The sequence below is a fragment of the Nuphar pumila genome, chromosome 2, assembly GCF_984573655.1.
Source record: "Nuphar pumila chromosome 2, dmNupPumi1.hap1.1, whole genome shotgun sequence".
Taxonomy (NCBI): domain Eukaryota; kingdom Viridiplantae; phylum Streptophyta; class Magnoliopsida; order Nymphaeales; family Nymphaeaceae; genus Nuphar; species Nuphar pumila.
In genome coordinates, this window is record NC_143250.1 from 145,520,272 (window position 1) to 145,539,174 (window position 18,903).

Sequence of the window (18,903 nt, forward strand, 5' to 3'; positions counted from 1 at the left end):
GAGTATCCAATGTAGCACGAGTAATCAAGAGATCTTATTTGAAAACGTACATGTTGCCACATCTTTCTCCTTCAGCGAACGTCTTTCTTGTTTGAAGATCCTTGACATATACAAAAGATAAAGTAAGTTCAACATATGAATTGGTATCATCAACAAGCTTAAAAAAGGAAGCTATATTCTTTTTTTATATTAGGAAACACTACATCAGACATCTGAATGGAATAAGATTTCGACAAAGGAAGAAAAATATCTTTAAAATGTGTAATAGGGTGGCGTCTTCCATCTTCAACAACATTATTGTTTGTACCGTAATAAGGATTCAACTTTGGAGAACTTACATGTGTCACTTATGATATGGTTGACAACTTCTAAATCAACATACTAGATACCTTGATCATTTTTCTTAAAGCTCAGTCTAAAAAGTGCAGCCAACAAGATCTTTGTCAGAACCAATTTGCCTCTTGTTCTGCCCTTGATCTTTAGGTAAAGATTTACCTTTAACTTCAGGATTGTACCTTGGATCACCTTTAAATTGACACTTTTCTTTTACATGACCCTTCTTCTTTTAAAAGTAACATATAAGAATGTTATTACTGAATGCACCTCTTCCTCCTGGAAGGATGTTAGGAGTATAAAGAATTCCTCGGCCTCCCTAATTGTAAGCTCTGCCTCTACCACGTCCTCCTCCATGTTCACAGCCCCAAAAAGATCTTATAAACAACATGTCATGAGAATCTACTTCAGACTTTTCTGTATCTTACATCCCCTTTAGTGACATCTCATAACTGAGAAGTTTGACTTTGAGGTCATCAAAATTACAAACAGCCCTAGCATACTGTAGAGTAGTGGACAACATATGAAACTTAGGTCCCAAGACAACTAGAGCTTGCTGAATTTTGCCTTTCTTAAATACTTGACTTTCAATTAACACTAGTTGATTTGTAATGGACTTAAACTTGTTAAAATATTCCATAATTGACATGGATGCTTTCTTCTTCAACATTTAAAATTCTATTTTCAAATAAATGGTCTCGGCCTTTGAAATGTGTAAGTAGGTTTGCTGCTATAATGTACTTCATAACGTCATTGCGATGCAGTCATCTGAAATTCCCACCAATACCTCACGTGAAAGAGTGAAAGTGAAGTAAGCAACTAAGACTTGATCCTTCTTTATTCAGTTGGCAAAATCTAGATTCCCAACGGTCCTCGTTGCAGTGATAGCTCCTTTGTCATCTTTAACTTCTTGCATAAGAAACTCAGATGAAGCAGCAACTGATCCATCCAAGTGACCAGCGAGATCCTGACTCCTAATAAAAGGAATCATCTGTCTTTTTCAGGTAAGATAGTTGAAGTTATTTAGTTTTTCAGAAATTAATTAACCAAGGAAGTTGGCAGAAATGGATCCTAGAGAAGAACTTGAATCCATGACAGATGAATGATAAATCGATGCAAAAGGGTAAGTCAGAGTAGCCAATAACTAGAAAAGAAGATAAGATAACAACCAAGATGCTGGGAATCAATAACAATAATAATCACATCCTTTTTTTTTGCAGAAAAGAATGTGAATTTAATAATAAAATAAACCGATACCAATAAAAAACTTAGCGAGGTCACGCATCAAGATCAATTTAGAATCATTATTTTTTTAAATGACTCAAATAAAAAATCGTTGGGCCCTGAATGACATCAATCTGATTTTAAGATCTGATAAATCTGATTTTTAGATGTGATAAATCTGATTTAATCAGAAAGATATGACTCAAATACGATCAAACCATAATTTATAAAATAGATTTTAAACCCAAGTTTTCAGGAAGAAAGAAAAGAATCAAGAAATATCCAAATTTGATTTAAAAGAGGAGAAATAACAAGAGGAAGGAGATAAGAAGAGATTAGGAAATCAACAAAGAATCAAGAAACTCACAAATATGATTTAATGAAGCAAGAACCAAGAGAAGTGATGTAGATTTGAGAGAGAATAAAAGAAAAGAGGGAAAGAAAAGGAAGAATAAAAGATTCAACTACTATCTGGAGAAAAAAAAAACAGAATCTTGAAGGTCACCAAGATTTTCTAGCCCTACTCTTGATCATGACTCTGATACCATGCTAGATTTAGGGTTTATGAGGTTTCTACAGAGAGAAAGAAGACAACATGGTCTAAGCTAAAACTCCATGATTTCCAATAATAAAAAACATGTTTTTTACTATGAATATATATTAATCTTACAATAGACAAAAATACCCTTAATAATATATAATACAATAAACAACTAAAAAGGGCATTTAGGAAACAAATGTAACACAACACAAAAAACATACGCTAGCATAGAAATGACGTGATCTAGATCCAGATCCGACCACCTCAACTTCACACTCTAATAACTAGTTTCTTCAAACCAAAGAAAGTCACTTGCTTGTGATTTAGAATTACTTCTCTCATACCATTCATTGTCTCGCTATAAAAGAATAACTATTAAAAAAAACAGCAAATGCAAATAAGAAACGTCTGTTGTAACAAAGGTATCATATACCATTCATTGTCTTGCTATAAAAGAATAACTATTAAAAAAAGCAACAAATGCAAATAAGAAACGTCTGTTGTAACAAAGGTATCATATCTAACCATTGTCCATGAAAACAACATCAAACTACGTATGAGAAGGATCCAGAGGAAGAAAAATAAAGACATGTAATTATTAATGTATATAGGGGTATTTTAGTCATTTATAAATATAAGGGTATTGTGGCCATTATACACATTGTATATATTTTTGTTCTTATTTTTTTTCTTCTTTTTAATGTGTATTTTTGTAAATTCTAGAATAGGATTGGACTTAATAGTCTTTTGACCATAGAGCCATTGGGATCTCCTCAACGGCTATATTTCTAGCCATTGAGGAGACCCCAACAACTCCCTCTTGGTTCCCATGTGCATATAAAAGGGTTCAAACCCCATATCTTATAAGGCTTTTAGCTAAAAGTTTTTTTGAATATAAATCATATTTTTATGTTTGTCGTGTGCCCTTAAGTGGGTGATTCGTGTGGATTTGTACTTGTGTAATCGACCCATTAGTGGTCATTGTGATTGTGTGTGTCCACAAGAGATATCTTTGTAGTTCATTACATGGTATTAGAGCCTTGGTTCTCTTTGAGGTACTTAAGGAACTTATGAGAGATTGAGAAGATATTGGATAGAGCCTCGAGAAGTGCGCACATAGCCTCACTTGAAGGTTGATGCTCGTGCGACTGATTTTTAAAGAGTAGAAGAGCTCATCATATCAAATTTGTGTAGTTTTATATACTTTGTTTTTGTTTCTCTTATCTCTTAAATGGTCGATAAAGAATTGGTGACAGTGGTCCCTATTAAGTTTGATGGAAATAACTACAACCTATGGATCACTGCCATCAAAAGAATCCTAATTGAAAAAGGCTTGTAGGAATATGTTGATAGTTCCTTGGAACCACAACCTATTCTCACAAAGACTCTTAGTGAAAAAGATGGGTCTACTAAAGAAGAGGTTCTTAAAGGAGACTAGAGAGAAAAGGATCTCTTAAATTATAAGAAAGCCATAAAAGAATAGGAGATTGGACATGCAAAGGTCATTTCTTTATTCATGGGAAGCATGGGTGAGGACACATGTGAGACCATATTATAATTTGAAAGATCCGACGAAGCTTGGATCTTTATTAGACAAACTTATACATAAAGTGATGCCACATATAGATGAGAGTTGCAAGACAAAATTCATACTTGCAAGCAAGGATAAAAGAACGTAAGAGAGTACTATACGACTCTAAAAAAGTTGTGGGATCAAATGACAAAAATAGAACCCATTTGAGAAACCCCAAAAGATTCTCAATAAAGGAAGAAACAAATTATGAATAAATAATTTTTTCAATTCATAAGGGGTCTACGACCCAAATTTGAACAAATGCGGAGTAACATCTTCCATACCATAGAAAGCAAGAAGAACTTTTAACTATTCATGAAGTGTTGGCTCAAGTTTGCATAGAGGAAACGAGGTTAAAATCTCAAACTGAATCAAAGGAGTCCAAGGATAATGTTCTAGCCGTTTCAAGACCGGGTGTCAATTCCTATACATATAAACCTCCACACTTCTACAAAAATAATAATTTTGGAAAACATGTTTATGAAGGAAAAGAATACGAGAAAAAGAAACTTATTTGTTAAAATTGTAGAGCACCGAGACATATCAAACCATATTGTCTAAAATTTAAAGCTAAAGAGAAAAATAAAATTGCTTTGGTTAGTACTTTTCAAGTTGATAAGGAAAGTTCAAGCAAACCCATAGGGAATATGTCGTTATCTCAATTAATGGAAGCATTGCAGCCTCTCCTCAAAGGTTCCTCCACAACTGGTGTCATCGTCTCCACTTCATCACCACCTGGTATGACTCCTTGACTCTTAGATTTTGGTGCTTCATTTTATATGACTTATAATAGTTTCATGCTTACCGACCATAGTATCGATTCAAGATATTTTAAGTAAATCAATTTCTGAAGGAAAGACTTAGAGAAGATCGAGTGGCCCTGTGAAAGTCTTTTCATGATGCAGTCTAAGCCTAGATGGCTGAATGAATGTAATTTGCAAAGATATTTTCTAAAGAATTTGAGAAAAATCTTTGAAAAAGTGAATTTTTATGCCTTATAGAATTTAGATGAAATAAATTTTCACTTTGGGGTGATACGCAAGAAGGCGTCTCCCGCTTGAGGACTAGTTTGGACCGTTGGAAAACTGCAAGTTCATGCTTAAGAGAGTTGATGTCCCTACGACACGCATTGGTGGTCGTCTTTTTTTTTTAGCGAGGACCACGAAGAGCTTGGAATTTTCCTTGCTGGGGTTGGAAGGCACCCCAGCCATGAGCGCGGCTACTATTGGCCGCAGATGAGGGACAATATGGAAGAGTATGTGCGAACATGCCTCGTTTGTCAACAAGACAAGGTGACCAATCAGATGACTGACGGTGTCTTTGAGCCTCTGTCTATTCCAGAACGTCCTTAAAAAAGCATTTTTCATGGACTTTATTATTAGTCTGTCGAAGGTAGATGACTTCAACTTCATTCTGGTGGTGGTGGATCATCTCTCTAAATATGCCATCTTTATCTCAGCTTCGAAGGAGTGCCCTGCAGAGAAGACTGCAGTGTTGTTCGTCAAGCATATTGTGAAGCACTGGGGTGTTCCAAGAAGCATTATGAGTGATCATGATGCTCGCTTCACAGGCAAATTCTGGCATAAAGTATTTCGGCTACTTGACTCTGATCTGCTATTTTCAATAAGTTTTCACCCACAGACAGATGGGTAGACAGAGCGTATCAACAGACTATTGGAGCAGTATCTCAGGCACTTTGTTAGTGCAAATCATAAAGATTGGGTGAAGCTTTTGGATGTGACCCAATTCTGCTACAATCTTCAGAAGAGTGAGTCTTCTGGCCACAACCCATTCGAGATAGTCATGGGGCAACAACCACTGACTTTGCATACTCTAGTCATAGAGGAGAAGGGAAGACCATCCTTTGCCTATCAGTTTGTTCGAGACTGGCACGAGCAGACCGAGTTGGCAAAGACATTTCTACACAAGGCGGCTAAGAGAATGAAGAAGTGGGCAAACAAACGTCATCGGCCTGCCGAGTTTCGTGTTGTTGACCAAGTGCTGGTGAAGCTTTATCCTGATCGCATAGGCATTTTTTGTATACGAAATTGCAGACTGGTCAGGAAGTATGAACGACCATTCACCATCACCAAGAGAGGGCAAACTGGACTTGCCCCCGAACTTCAAGGTGCACCCGGTGTTTCACGTGTGCAACCTAAAATTGTTCTATGCAGACAAGGAGGATCCGAAATATAGTGTGCCACAACATGCTCCTATCCTGTAGAGGGCCCCAGTAACATAACGAGCCGAGAAGCATCTCAACAAGATCCTTCGACACAAGGTCAACTACTTAGGCGAAGTGAATAAGTATTTTGTGCAGTGGGAGGAGGCAGCAGAACCGACGTGGGAGCCAACATTCCGGATGAAGAGCCACTACTCAGAAGAAGTCAAGGCTTACAATGAAGCAGATGGCGCCGAGGGCGGCACATGATTTGAAGGGGGGAGCATGTTCCCTTGTGACTTACTTTGTACAGTTGTGTCTAGAGTCTGTTTTGATTTGGTTGAGTCATGATATAAGTGTTGAGTCACTTGTAACTTTTTTCGGGCCACCCTTGTACCTCAGTTCAAGTTGATCAATACCCTGAAGGGTTAGCCTGTATATCCGAACTGTAAGCTGCCATTGGGAAAAACAATGAATAAATATAAATGCAATGAGCTTTCTTTGTTCACCCTCATTGTGATTACCTTCAATTAATTGCAATTTTTCTCGCTCTCTTCTCTTTCGCTCTCTTGCACTCTTTATACTCAAACCTTCTGCAACGACAAGCGACCAGATAGGCTTGTGGCGGTAAGAAAAGGAACATTGCGTCGCACTAGCCTGTTGAAGAAATAGGCACGTGACAAGAAGGCACCTTTGTTCATAGGCCTTCTGAGAAGTATTAATATTGAAGATTACCGAATGACAGGATTTGTTGCAGCTAGTTCACAAACCACAAATGCAAGATCCTTAGTATCACTTTTCGTGCAAACTTGCTGGCTTAGGTTGTGGGTTCTTGAGTCTTGACCATAGCAGGTCCACATCAAAAGGATGTGAGAAGAAAATGAGGGGCTTCAATTTCTTTTTTGGGATGCCATTTGTGCTCTTTTAAAAGATTATCAACAAGCAATGTTGGTGATCTTATATATCGGAGCTTAAATCACTATACTGCAACAGATCATCGGCTTGTATCAAAGCGTGAAATCATATTCTTCATTGCTTAGACTATGCATTGTATTCTCTGATTCACAACTATAAATCCCCATATCCATTTGTCTTGATGCTAAGGCCTTAATAAAAACCAAAATGGTATCACATGCTTTTGTTCCCTATTTGGCTTACACTACAAGAAAAATATGTATTAGCGACAGACACTATCCGTCGCTAATATGTCACAACATCCATCGCTAACGTGTTTAGCAACGGATTCACGACGACTTAGCGACGGATCGCGTCCATCGCATAATTCTAGTCGCTAAACTGTGATAGATTTTATTCGTCGCTAATTAGCGATGGATTAGCGACAAATATGATCTGTCACTAATCCGAGATTGATTTGGTTATGCGACGAATTATATTTCGTCGCTTTTCCATCGCTACAATAGCGACATAATATAATCCATCGTAAAACATCAAAAATTTATATTAGCGATGGATATTATCCAAAACATTATTTTATCATTTCTCAAGCTGGTACTATTATTGATCTGGGCTCGGATCAATTCCTTTCTTGAAAATTTTAGTTATATCCGAGACCTAATTCATATTTGGACTGGATCTAATATCAAGTCTGTTATTCAATAATCAATTCTCATCCTCAGATGGGAATTTTCAATTCTGTTTTTGCCAGGGGTCCGGAGCTTCAAATCCCTTATCCAGGGTTTGCATTTGGCATATCATTTCATATCATTTTGTGTCATTTCATATAATTTCATGTTATTTTATTGCATTGCATATCATTTTTGAGATCCAGCCCTCTCATTTTCAAAATCTCAAGTCTAGATTCGAGTTTAAAAACCTTTCTTTTGAAATTAATTTAAAAAACCTGGGTTTTAAATCGACATTTGCCATTTGGTCAACCACCCAGGGCTTTATATTTCTTTATTTCAAAACATTTTCCTTAGAAAAATGATCTGGATTTGTTTTAAACTTGATTTTTAATCAATTTCCAATTTTTACAACTTTCTTCAAGCGAGGCCCACCCTGCAGGGGCATCAAACCCTAATTTTCATTGTTATTCAATTTCATTTTATTTCACATTTTACTTATTTCAAAAATATGAAAAATATTAATGAATCTAGGTGTCTTTTTGAAGCTTTTTTTTATTAAAAAATAGCCTAAAATGTCAATTCAGGTAGTATCGTATCATGTTTTTAGTGACACGATACGTACTGACAACACTGCCTAGAATGTCCTACCATCATCAATTGTGGAGATAAAAAACATATAGACAAGCGTGTCGCATCACATGGCCCACGAGAAATATCAATCATCTGTGGGAGTCCTCACTCGCAAAAGCGAAAAATCCCTTTAGGAACTAACTGGCTAAGGAGGGGTTTTATTGTTCGCGAGTGTTCTGCCCTCCCTCCTGGAACAGGAGAGAACAGAACCGGACATGACAACTTTGAAAAAAAAAAAACCTCCATCTTTGTCCAGCACTGTCTCCGGACAAGACAGAACAGGACAAGATAAGACATGGTGTCCTTGTCCCCTCTTGTCTGCAAATCAAACACCCCTAACTGTTCACCTTTAATTTTAGAACAGGCCTCATATTCTGAATTTCTTAATACGGGACTAAAATTTTATAGAAACTGACAAACATACGCCTGCCGCCTACCCTTACCATTATCGACAAACTCAGGATAAATATCAGTTAAATTGAATCAAACGATATTAATACCTTTCATAAAAGAATGACCAAAGTACTTACACTTTTCTTTGCTACGTAAAACTTGAATAGGATAACCTTTCTCAAGATGATGATTGATGGGCGTCAACATGAAGTCTCTATCTAGCAGTTTAAGGGGAACCTGTGGCACGTAGCAAAAAAAAAATTTAAAAAAGTGAGGCTTATTTTTAGAATTAAGCAAAGGTTGACCCTTAAATGTAAATTTTCATGTGTAGATGGGTTGTTTGTCAAAGATTTGATTTTTTTTCCTCTAAAAAATGAGCACCCTTTTATGCTAAGAAAACAACCGTAAGGGAATAAACACCCAACCCAGCTATGACCAAATTTTACCAATTGGATTAACTCCCATCCCATCTGCTATAGTTTTTCAAATGGAGCTCTTTTTTTATAGAAAGCTGGGATTAGGCAGACCCCCCCACTGTTTACATACAAGGTACCATTGGGTTTTGAACTTGTCAATATCGGTGTGAATCGGCTGATTTGTAACGTATTGCCAGAAAATCGATACACATTAAGGGCCTGAATCTGCCCTTTCAAAAGTTAGGCGATTCAGGCTGAAACGATTTGGTATGATCGATTCTCTGAATCGCCCTATTTCATTTGGAGGGCGACCAAGCCGACACTAAAAGTGTGCAATCACATTGCACTTGATCCTTTCTTTTTTGAGGTTGGGATGAGATGATATGACAAACTACCACTAGTGGTGATTTTCAATATCCACTACACATCCTGTCTGTACCATAGTGACAAATGTTAAAAACTGCAAAATCTTGTTTTTCAAAGTCTCGCCAGGATTTGAATTTTTTTTTATAAATCTGGCATTTTTTTGGCAAGATCTCGGCAATAAAAAATAAATTAAAATTATAAAAATATGTTTATTAAGAAAATATTAATAAAAGTTATTTAAATATAAAAATACATGGTTTTTTCATGATAAATAACGGTTTAAAATATAAATATCACGTTTAAAACGTGGTATTCATGTTTTTTCATAAATCTCATGTTATTTTGAAAGTCTCTTGAGAATTTGCCATTTTAAACTTTCAGAAGGCGACTCATAAAAAATGGCATCTCTTTGACAACATATTATCTCTCTATAACGATAACGATTAGGGGGTGTTAACCGGTAGGATTTGGTTCAGACCCAGGTAGAACCTTGAACCCAATTTTCGGGTATGGTATCGGTTCAGACCCAAGTCTAATCGGATCCACTATAAGAAAAATCATATCCAACTCAATAAGAACTACATGAATCAGACCCAAACCATACCCAGTAAAACCATATTTTTATCATTTTTACATTGAAAATTTATAGGCCTTAATCGAATTTCTGGTCGGGTCTGGGTCTGGTATAAAATTTTACAAACTATACCCGGCTCTCCATGTATTAATTGGACTTTCGGGTCTGAAATTGGGTCTTCTTATTTATCACCATATCCGGACCTTATAAGGTTGGTTCGGGTCGGGTCTGGGTAAACCCAACCTGTTGACACCCTAATAAGGATGTAATTAAAAGAAAAAAATAGTGACCTGTTGACATCATATCTCATTTGACGATATATCATCTCTTTCTCTCTCCTTGAAAGATTTTGTTTATGCCAGCTAGAAATGGAAAAGTGCTACTTTCCCATGCTTGGGGCCCACCAGCTAACAGAGCAGAGGATACCATTAGAGGTGTCAGCAGGTCGGGTTTGGTTCGGAACCAGGTGAAACCAGACCTGACCCCGATTTTCGGGTATGATATATCGGGTCCGAATATGGGTTTAATAAGACCCACCATAAAAGAAACCATACCCAGACCTGATAAGAACTACATGAACCATACTCGAGCCATACCTAGTAAAATAATACTTTTTTTTTAGCATTTTTACATTGAAAATTTGCAGGTCTTAATCAGAGCTCGGGTCGGGCCAGGGTCTGGTATAAAATTTTACAAACTATATCCGGCTCTATGTATTAATCGAATCTTCGGGTCCATGGTCAGGTCTTAATTGGATATTTTTATTTGTCACCATATCCGGACCATATAGGGTTTGTTATGGGTCGAGTTCGGGTAAACCCGACCCGTTGACACCCGTAGATACCATGAGAATATTTTCATGGGCAGAAGACGACTGCAAAATGATAAGAAAAAAATGGTGGGAAAAGAGAAACGATGTCAGCCCATCCCATTCCCATCTTTCCATGTTGCTGTTTGTTTTATTCAAAATGAGAAAGGATTGAACTTTTCTGACAACTGGTTCTTTTCTTACTTTCACGAGAATGAAACAAAGGGCCCTAAAGATTATTTTTATGGTATAATACCACATACCAGTATACACAATGCACAATCAATGATAGCATAAATAGCCAAAAAAGCCTTAGAGATCTAGTTTTGGACCCTCAATCTGTTAAGTTTTCTAAAAAAATGGCGTTGGGTTTGGAGATGCTGGTTTTCTTGGGCATGGTGGCAGATTTGGAAGGAGCGAAATGACAGATTTTTTTAAGGATAAGTATACAACGATGTGGGTTGAGTTCTCCTGGCCATTCTATCGGACATGTTTCACTCGGCCCATGCCGCATGGCTGAATCATGACATAAAGTGGATTGGGGCTCCCCTTCTGTGACCTTTTTTATGATCTGGTAATTTCTCTATCTTTTGTTTATATTTCAACTGAAATCTGTAAGTATTTAATGGTGGCCTTCTTCAAAACAGCAAGAATACATACCGGTAGACTATGGATTAAATTAGCTTACATGGATGCTTGGCATTTTCCCCAGTCTATCGACGCCCACTATGAACACAGGGATGGTGAGTAGGACCCTAAACCCAAAATGAGAGAAAAAGGACACCCTTGATTGTTTTCATCAAACAACCATGTCTCTTTTTATAGACTTCTAGAGAAGCCTGTAGTGTTGGTGAAACCCTGTAAAATCAACAATGATAGGGAGCGTACCTGAATTCGCCATAGTTCGTGTAGGAAGTTCGGCGTTCTCCTCAGCCGGTCGACACCCACAATGAGCCCAAGCCTTAGGTCGACGATGAGCAGGACTCTATTTCGCTAAGTCTGAATGCAGAACTGAATTTGGGCAGAAAAACCGCTACAAGTCACTCATCATCCCAGTAGCCCCTAACCCCTTATTTATAATGGGAGATTAGGCAGTTACGTGAATGTGGTCTCTCCACATTCACGTAACTCCCACCCACTATCTCCATTACTTGGCCACTTACGTGACCCACTAGTAGGGTGTCAAACAGGGTCACATACGTGGGTTGGACCCCAAAACTGATAATGTCCAACATTCTCCCACTTGACCCATTGACACCAAAAGTGTACTAAATTGAGGTTTATATCGTTATCTCGATTTAATTCTTTATGTGGGTTCGCATGCCACCCTTTATCACAAGAATGAATCGTATGAGTCAAGGATACGAACACCCATTTATGAAATGTCATATTTCCTTGTACTACTCTACAATTCACCTTCAGTGCTTAGGCATGTAAAGAAATTACCTTTATGAATAAGTTGGTCTCTCACCTATTCTATTGGTCATTTAATATTGTTATTCTGTTATTCTCTCTAACCCATATGAGAGATTCTTTATGCAAAATCAACAATAACACAAAACCTTAGAGAATCAAAACATAAACACAAATGTGATCACATAATTTATTGTCATACATCAGAAGGAATAAAAAAGACTCATCCCCTTTACATGTTGGGAATATAATCTCGGTGCTAGCCCTTTAGTAAGGGGATCCACAGTCATTTTCTTCGTCCCAATATTATCAATACATACCAGATGATTCTCAGTCCTTTCTTTAACAACAAAATATTTTAACTCCATGTGTCGACACGATGTTGAGTTCTTGTTGTTATTTGAAAAGGACACAGCTGCTTCATTATCACAAAAGATCTTTAGTGATCTCTCAATAGAGTTCACTATACCAAGACCCATAATGAAGTTTCTTATCCAAATGGCCTGTGACGTAGTCTCGTATAGAGCAATAAATTCTGCCTCCATGGTATGAGCAGCAGTGGTAGACTGCTTTCCACTTCTCTATGAGATAACACCACCCGCTAGAAGGAAAATGTATCTAGTAGTGGATTTTCTACTGTCAATACACCCTCCTAAATCCGCATTAGAGTATTCAACGATCTCTAGATGGTCAGCTTTCCTGTAGGTCAATATATAGTCTTTCGTTCCTTGTAAATAGCGCATGACCTTCTTCGCTGCCTTTCAGTGCGCAATGCCTGGATTTGACTAATATCTATCAAGCATTCCCAAAGCAAATGCTATATCAGATCGAGTGCAAGTCTGCGCGTACTGTAAACTCCCAACTGCTGAAGCATATGGGACAACATCCATCTGAAACTTCGCAATATCATCCTGAGGACAGTTCTTTAAGCTCAATTTATCCCCTTTCACTATAGGTGCCAAACTAGGAGAACAATTCTCTATCCCATATCTTTTAAGAACCTTAAGGATATAGGATTTCTGAGATAGGCCAAGGACACTCTTAGTTCTGTTACGACGGATCTCGATTCCAAGGACATAAGTGGCCTCACCCATGTCTTTCATATCGAAATGAGAGAAAACAAAATCTTTTGTTTCATGTAAAAGATTCAAATCATTAGTTGCAAGAAGAATATCGTCAACATATAAAACTAAAATTATGAACTTACTCCCACTAGTCTTAATGTAAATACACTGATCAACAATGTTTTCAGTGAATCCAAAGTTCATTATTACCTGATTGAACTTCTGTTATCATCGCAAAAATTTTTCTCCTCCCTTGCGAGAGAGAAACGAATTTTGTGAGTCAAACTCGACCAAAGTTTTGAAAATTGTTTTGAAAATTTACTCACCTCCGTTTTAAAAATTTGCGGGAAAATTCTGTGGAATGGGATCCGCCTGTTGGTACGAGATTCAACCATTCCTATCGCCTTTACCAGGGGTAATTGAACCAAGGACCAATTATGTGCTTTAACTTGACTCAAATATCTAAATTATGCTCTATTTTTCCTAAAATGCACAGAGAATCAGGCTTGTGCTATGAAATTTTGAAAATAATGCAAGTTTGAGAAAATATGATGTTTGCTTTGGAAAATATGCTTGGAAAATGATTTGAAAAGTACTTGAAAATTGAATTCCTGGGAAAATCATTGAAGTTCATTGGAAATCAGAAATTTGCACTGGAAAATGAATACTCAGGAAAACTTGTACTTTGGAAAATCGATTTTGAGATTTAGATTGCTTTTCTGAGAAAATGGATTTGAGAATTCTGAGAAACTCAAAAAATTCATTGGAAAAGGATTTCTGAAAAGGAAAATGAATTCTCAGGAAAACGGGAATTCTGAGAAGATGGATTTCTGAAAACTTGGGATTTTGAAATTTGAGAATTTTAAAGCATAGGAAAATCTTGATTTGAACTTGGGAATTGCTTTGAAATGTCATTTGAAAACTGAAGATTTTGAGAAAATCAGATCCTGAGAAAGACTTGGAAATTCTTTAGAAAAATGAATTTTTTGAAATTGAAATTGGAAAATGAATTTGAAAACAATACAATTTGAATAATATGAATGAATGAATATGAATTTGAAAAGAGAATTTCATTGTGGAATTAAGAAATCCTTTTGAAGTTTTGAAAAATGCAGTGCGTTTTTTAAATTAGCCTAAGTGTGTAGGCTCAATGTGGCTAATACGAAGATCATAAATCTTGGTTTTCTTCGTATTCTGACTATGGCCATAAATACGAATCCCACCGAGTTTATAAACTCCATAAGAGCTTGTGCATGTTCCATTCGTGTAAACCATAGTGAATTTGAAATAAATATGCATGAATGATACATTCAGATATTAAAATTTGCAGAAATTAAACTATATGCAATGCAGTCCTATTCTAAGCAGAAAATGTAACTCTTATTCCAAATATTACATTGCTTTTTACATTGAATTGAATAAAATAAAGAAATAAAATAACTAAGTCTTCTTCTTGAATGTTCCTGCAAAACTGGAAAACAAGGTTAACACAAAAATGTAGGTTTTTCTGAATTTATCCGAAAATATGGGAAATTATCTGATATTATTTAGATATAAACCCAAATTCATACCCCCTTTGATATAAACATGATAAATAATGAATAAATTTCGAAAATAAACTTGAAAATTCGAATTTGGGGTTAAAATGACCAAAATACCCCTGATGACCTTGAAATCAGGTTTTTTGAAAGAAATTTTGTAAATTTTGGAAATTTGAAAATCAAATAAAATAAATCAAACATAATATGATAGAACATGATGATATGCATGAAATTTTGGAGAATTAGAACTTGAAATTTCGAAATTTAGGTCAAAATGACCAAAATACCCCTTATAACAAGACTATGGCCTTGAAACCAGGGTTTTCTGAAATAAATTTTGCAAAAATGGAAAATATGAAATTCAAATGATATTAAAATTAACCCTAATATGATTATACATGCTAATTTACATGAATAAAACCCTAAAATGGCAAAAATATCATAAAATATCAATTTTAATTTGATTTTCGCCTGATTTTCGCTTTTGAATTTAAAAATAAACTAACACATGGAGCAAATGAACTTGGAATTAATCCAAATTTGGCATGAACATCTAAAATAACCCTAAAAACAGAATGGAGCTCGAAAATCTATTTTTTTGCATTTTTAAATATAGAAATTCAAATAAAAACTCTAAATTTTGTGATTTTTGCCTAAAATGTTGATTCTAAAGGGAATTTCGGATATCAAACTTCCATAAAAATTTCCCAAATTTTATGGGGTGATAGAGGACAGTAATTCAAGGATTTTTTCCTTTTACACTTTCTAGTTTTGACCTATGGTCGAAGCAGTGCCACTCTGACAAGTCGGATCGGAATCCAGCGACTCTAGGATTTAGGGGAAACAGACAGGTTTCGGTAGAAAATGTGGGAAAATTGTAAACAGATGGGGAAAAGGCTGAAATTGTGGGAAAATGTCCCTGACAAACAGAAGAAATTTTTTTATTTTTAGAGAACTGGGATTCGGATAACAGTTTGGAAAAGGGCACGCTGTTATCAGAGACCCAAATCTCTGGAATTTTAGGATATTGAAATCTGTCAGACATAAAAGACACTTTCGAGAAAATACTAAAACAGTTTCAAAAATCTCAAAATTTTGGGAAATGACAAGAAAATATGTTAAGAACAACTTTCGTGTTGAAAGTTTTTGCAGTTGAGCTACGGATTGAACGGACTCGGTGCATTAAGGTCTGCCTATACCCTAGCAAAAGAAAATCGGGATTTTCCCAGAGCTCTGGGAAATCCGATTTTTGACAAAGATCAAAACTATTTGGAAAAACCTTAAAATTTCAGATCATTATTAGATTCCATTGTTAATCCACTGTGTTTTTTAGGGGAAAATCCGAATGCCCCATGGGAGTGAATCTGAAGGTTATTTTTTGCTAAATCAGAGATTAAAATTTTTGGAGAGTTCAAAACTCGATTCGGTTCTTGACTTTTGAAATGAAATTTCCGACCTCAAACCAATCTAGAATTTTTGCAGGATATCAATAACACGCAAGAATGTCTAATACGAAATTTTTAGGATTTATCATGAGATAACAACTAGACTTTATACATGAATTAAAAAAAAATGATAAAGCAATAAACATGTGTTAATGAAACTAATAAAAGAAAAAAGAAAGACAATAACTAATTAAGCTAAACGCCTAAGGCATATGATTTTCACTAAAATGATGATTAAAATAACATAAAATAAAAAAAATAAAAAAAAGGAGATATGAAATTGATTGTTGTTGGCTTTTGACATAAGAGATCCGATTCATCTTCCGAATGGATCATCTTACATGCATAGCATTGACATGGGCGACTACCATTTCACATCATTCAATCCTCATAAAGAAACTCGTGAATCCAGTTTTAAACTGGATTCGTGTTAGATCTATGTAAACATCATATGAAAATTTTTCATTGCGACAGAGTTTTTCTTTTTGCTTCTTTTTTTTTATTTCTTACTTTACCTTGAAGGAGACTTGTTGTTGTGGCTGTCACCTTGATCAGAGAGGAGGGCTACCTTGGTGGAGATGCTGGACTGTTGAAGAAGGTGGAGACTTGTTGCTGTGGCTGTCACCTTGATCGGAGAGCAGGGCTACCTTGGTGGAGATGCTGGACTGTTGAAGAAGTTGGGCTGAACTTTGCTATGATGCATCGATGGAGAGAGCTGCAGATGTGGCAATGGCTGCCAATTGTTGTGGCTGGTAGATGTTGCCAAGGAAGTGGTTGGAACCAAAGTTGAAGGCTGCTTTGTAGAGGAGGTAAAGAAATATATATATATATATATATATATATATATATATATATATAGAGAGAGAGAGAGAGAGAGAGAGAGAGAGAGAGAGAGAGGCGTGAGATTGAATTCCCCCCGGCCGTTCTTTTTTTTTTCCTTTTTATCATAACTTAGGTTTTGATTAACTCAAAACCTAAGTTACTAATAATATTTCATGAAGGAATATACGTGAATGGCTGCAGCCATTGCTTTCGGGGGAAATCCAAAGAGAGTAAGGAAGAAAGGGGAAAGAAGGAAGGGAAGGAAAAAGAAAGAAGAGGGGAAGAAGGAAAAGGAAAGAAGAGGAAGGAGGATAAAAAGGGGTCTACGTAGGTGGAGAGAGAGGAAAAAAAGGAGGAAAGAAAGAAAAAAGGAAGAAGAAAGAAACAAAAGAAAGAAAGAAGGAAAGAAAAAAAATAAAAAATAAAAATAAATAAAAAAGAGAAATAGAGGAAAAAGAAGAAAGGAGGTAGGCTGTAAGGTGGGCTAGGGTGGTCGACCCCCTTATGGGTCCCACCTTAGAAAGAATAAAATAATAAAAAAAATAAAATAAAATAAACAAAAAAAAGAAGAAAAAGATACATTTTTTTTCTTTTCTTATAAATTAAAACAAGAAAATGCAAATGGATGGGCCATCTTAGAGCGGGTCCAAATTCCACTTTTGAAATTCATTTTGATGATTAAAGGGGTAAAATAGTCTTTTCAGAAAATTTTCAGACGAAACGAGCTATTTTTGGCAGTTTTTGAAACGAGCTCAGATTTTGAAGTTCAATACCCCGTTGCGAAGCAAATCCAGTGTAGAATTTGAAAATTTGATTTTGAAAGAAATCCAAATTGTTTTTCTCGAGAAAATATTTTCAAATGAAATGAGCTATTTTTGACAGTTTTTGAAATGAGCTCGGATTTTGAAGTTCAATACTCCGTTGCGAAGCAAATCCAATGTAGAATTTAAAAATGTAATTTTGAAAGAAATCCAGATTGTTTTTCTCGAGAAAATACTTCCAAATTTATTTTCAGACGAAACGAGCTATTTTTGACAGTTTTTTTGAAACGAGCTCGAATTTTGAAGTTCAATACCCTGTTGCGAAGCAAATCCAATGTAGAATTCAAAATTTTGAGTTTGAAATAAATCCAGATTATTTTTCTTGAGAAAATATTTTCAAATTTAGACTCCTGAGGGTAAAAATATCAATTTTAGAAACCCGGGGTTTGAAATTGATTTCTGAAAGCTTTTGAAACTTGATCTGGATTGAAATTTATAAAACTGGAGTTCTGGACTTCGAAAATGAAATAAAATGTGATGAAATGTTATGAAATGCTGAGAAATTATATGAAATGATGAGAAATGACATGTGAAATGCAGACCCTGAATGAAGATTTTTGGATGTTAGACCTCGATTGACAGTTGTACCAGTTCAAAAAGCATTAAAATTGATAAAATTTGCAAAATAGCTCAAGAAATGGTTTTCGGGACTCTACTGGGTTAGAGTGACACTGAAAATTAGGGTTCGAGCTGGACTGAACTGAGATGAGATGGATTGAGCTGGGTTTTAGAGTTTCAGAACTCCAATAAGGTGACAATGATATTGACTCAACTGAGCTTTCCGACTGAATTTTCAAGAAAAGCTACCATTTTTAGAGAAATGGTACAGAATGGTCATTGGATTGAAGTGAATTACGGACCAGAGTTGGGTTTGAGCTAGAACAAAAGTCAGTAATACTGACATAAACTAAAATCAAAGCTTGAACACTAGCTCAATTGACTGAACTCAACTCAATTTCAGCTGAAAGAGCTGAAATGGACTAAAATGGGCTCCTGGACACCTAGAAATGATTTTGAACTGAAACTGGAGCGCTTGAACTCCTGGTGAGCTCAAGTTAGACTCTAGGATATATGACTGACTGTGAATGACTGACTCAGAGACAATTGGCTTAAATTTGAGTGAGAAATGAGCTCATTTCTGAAGAAATGATCTCATTTTGGCAGGAATGATTAGAAATGAAAATGGACTTCT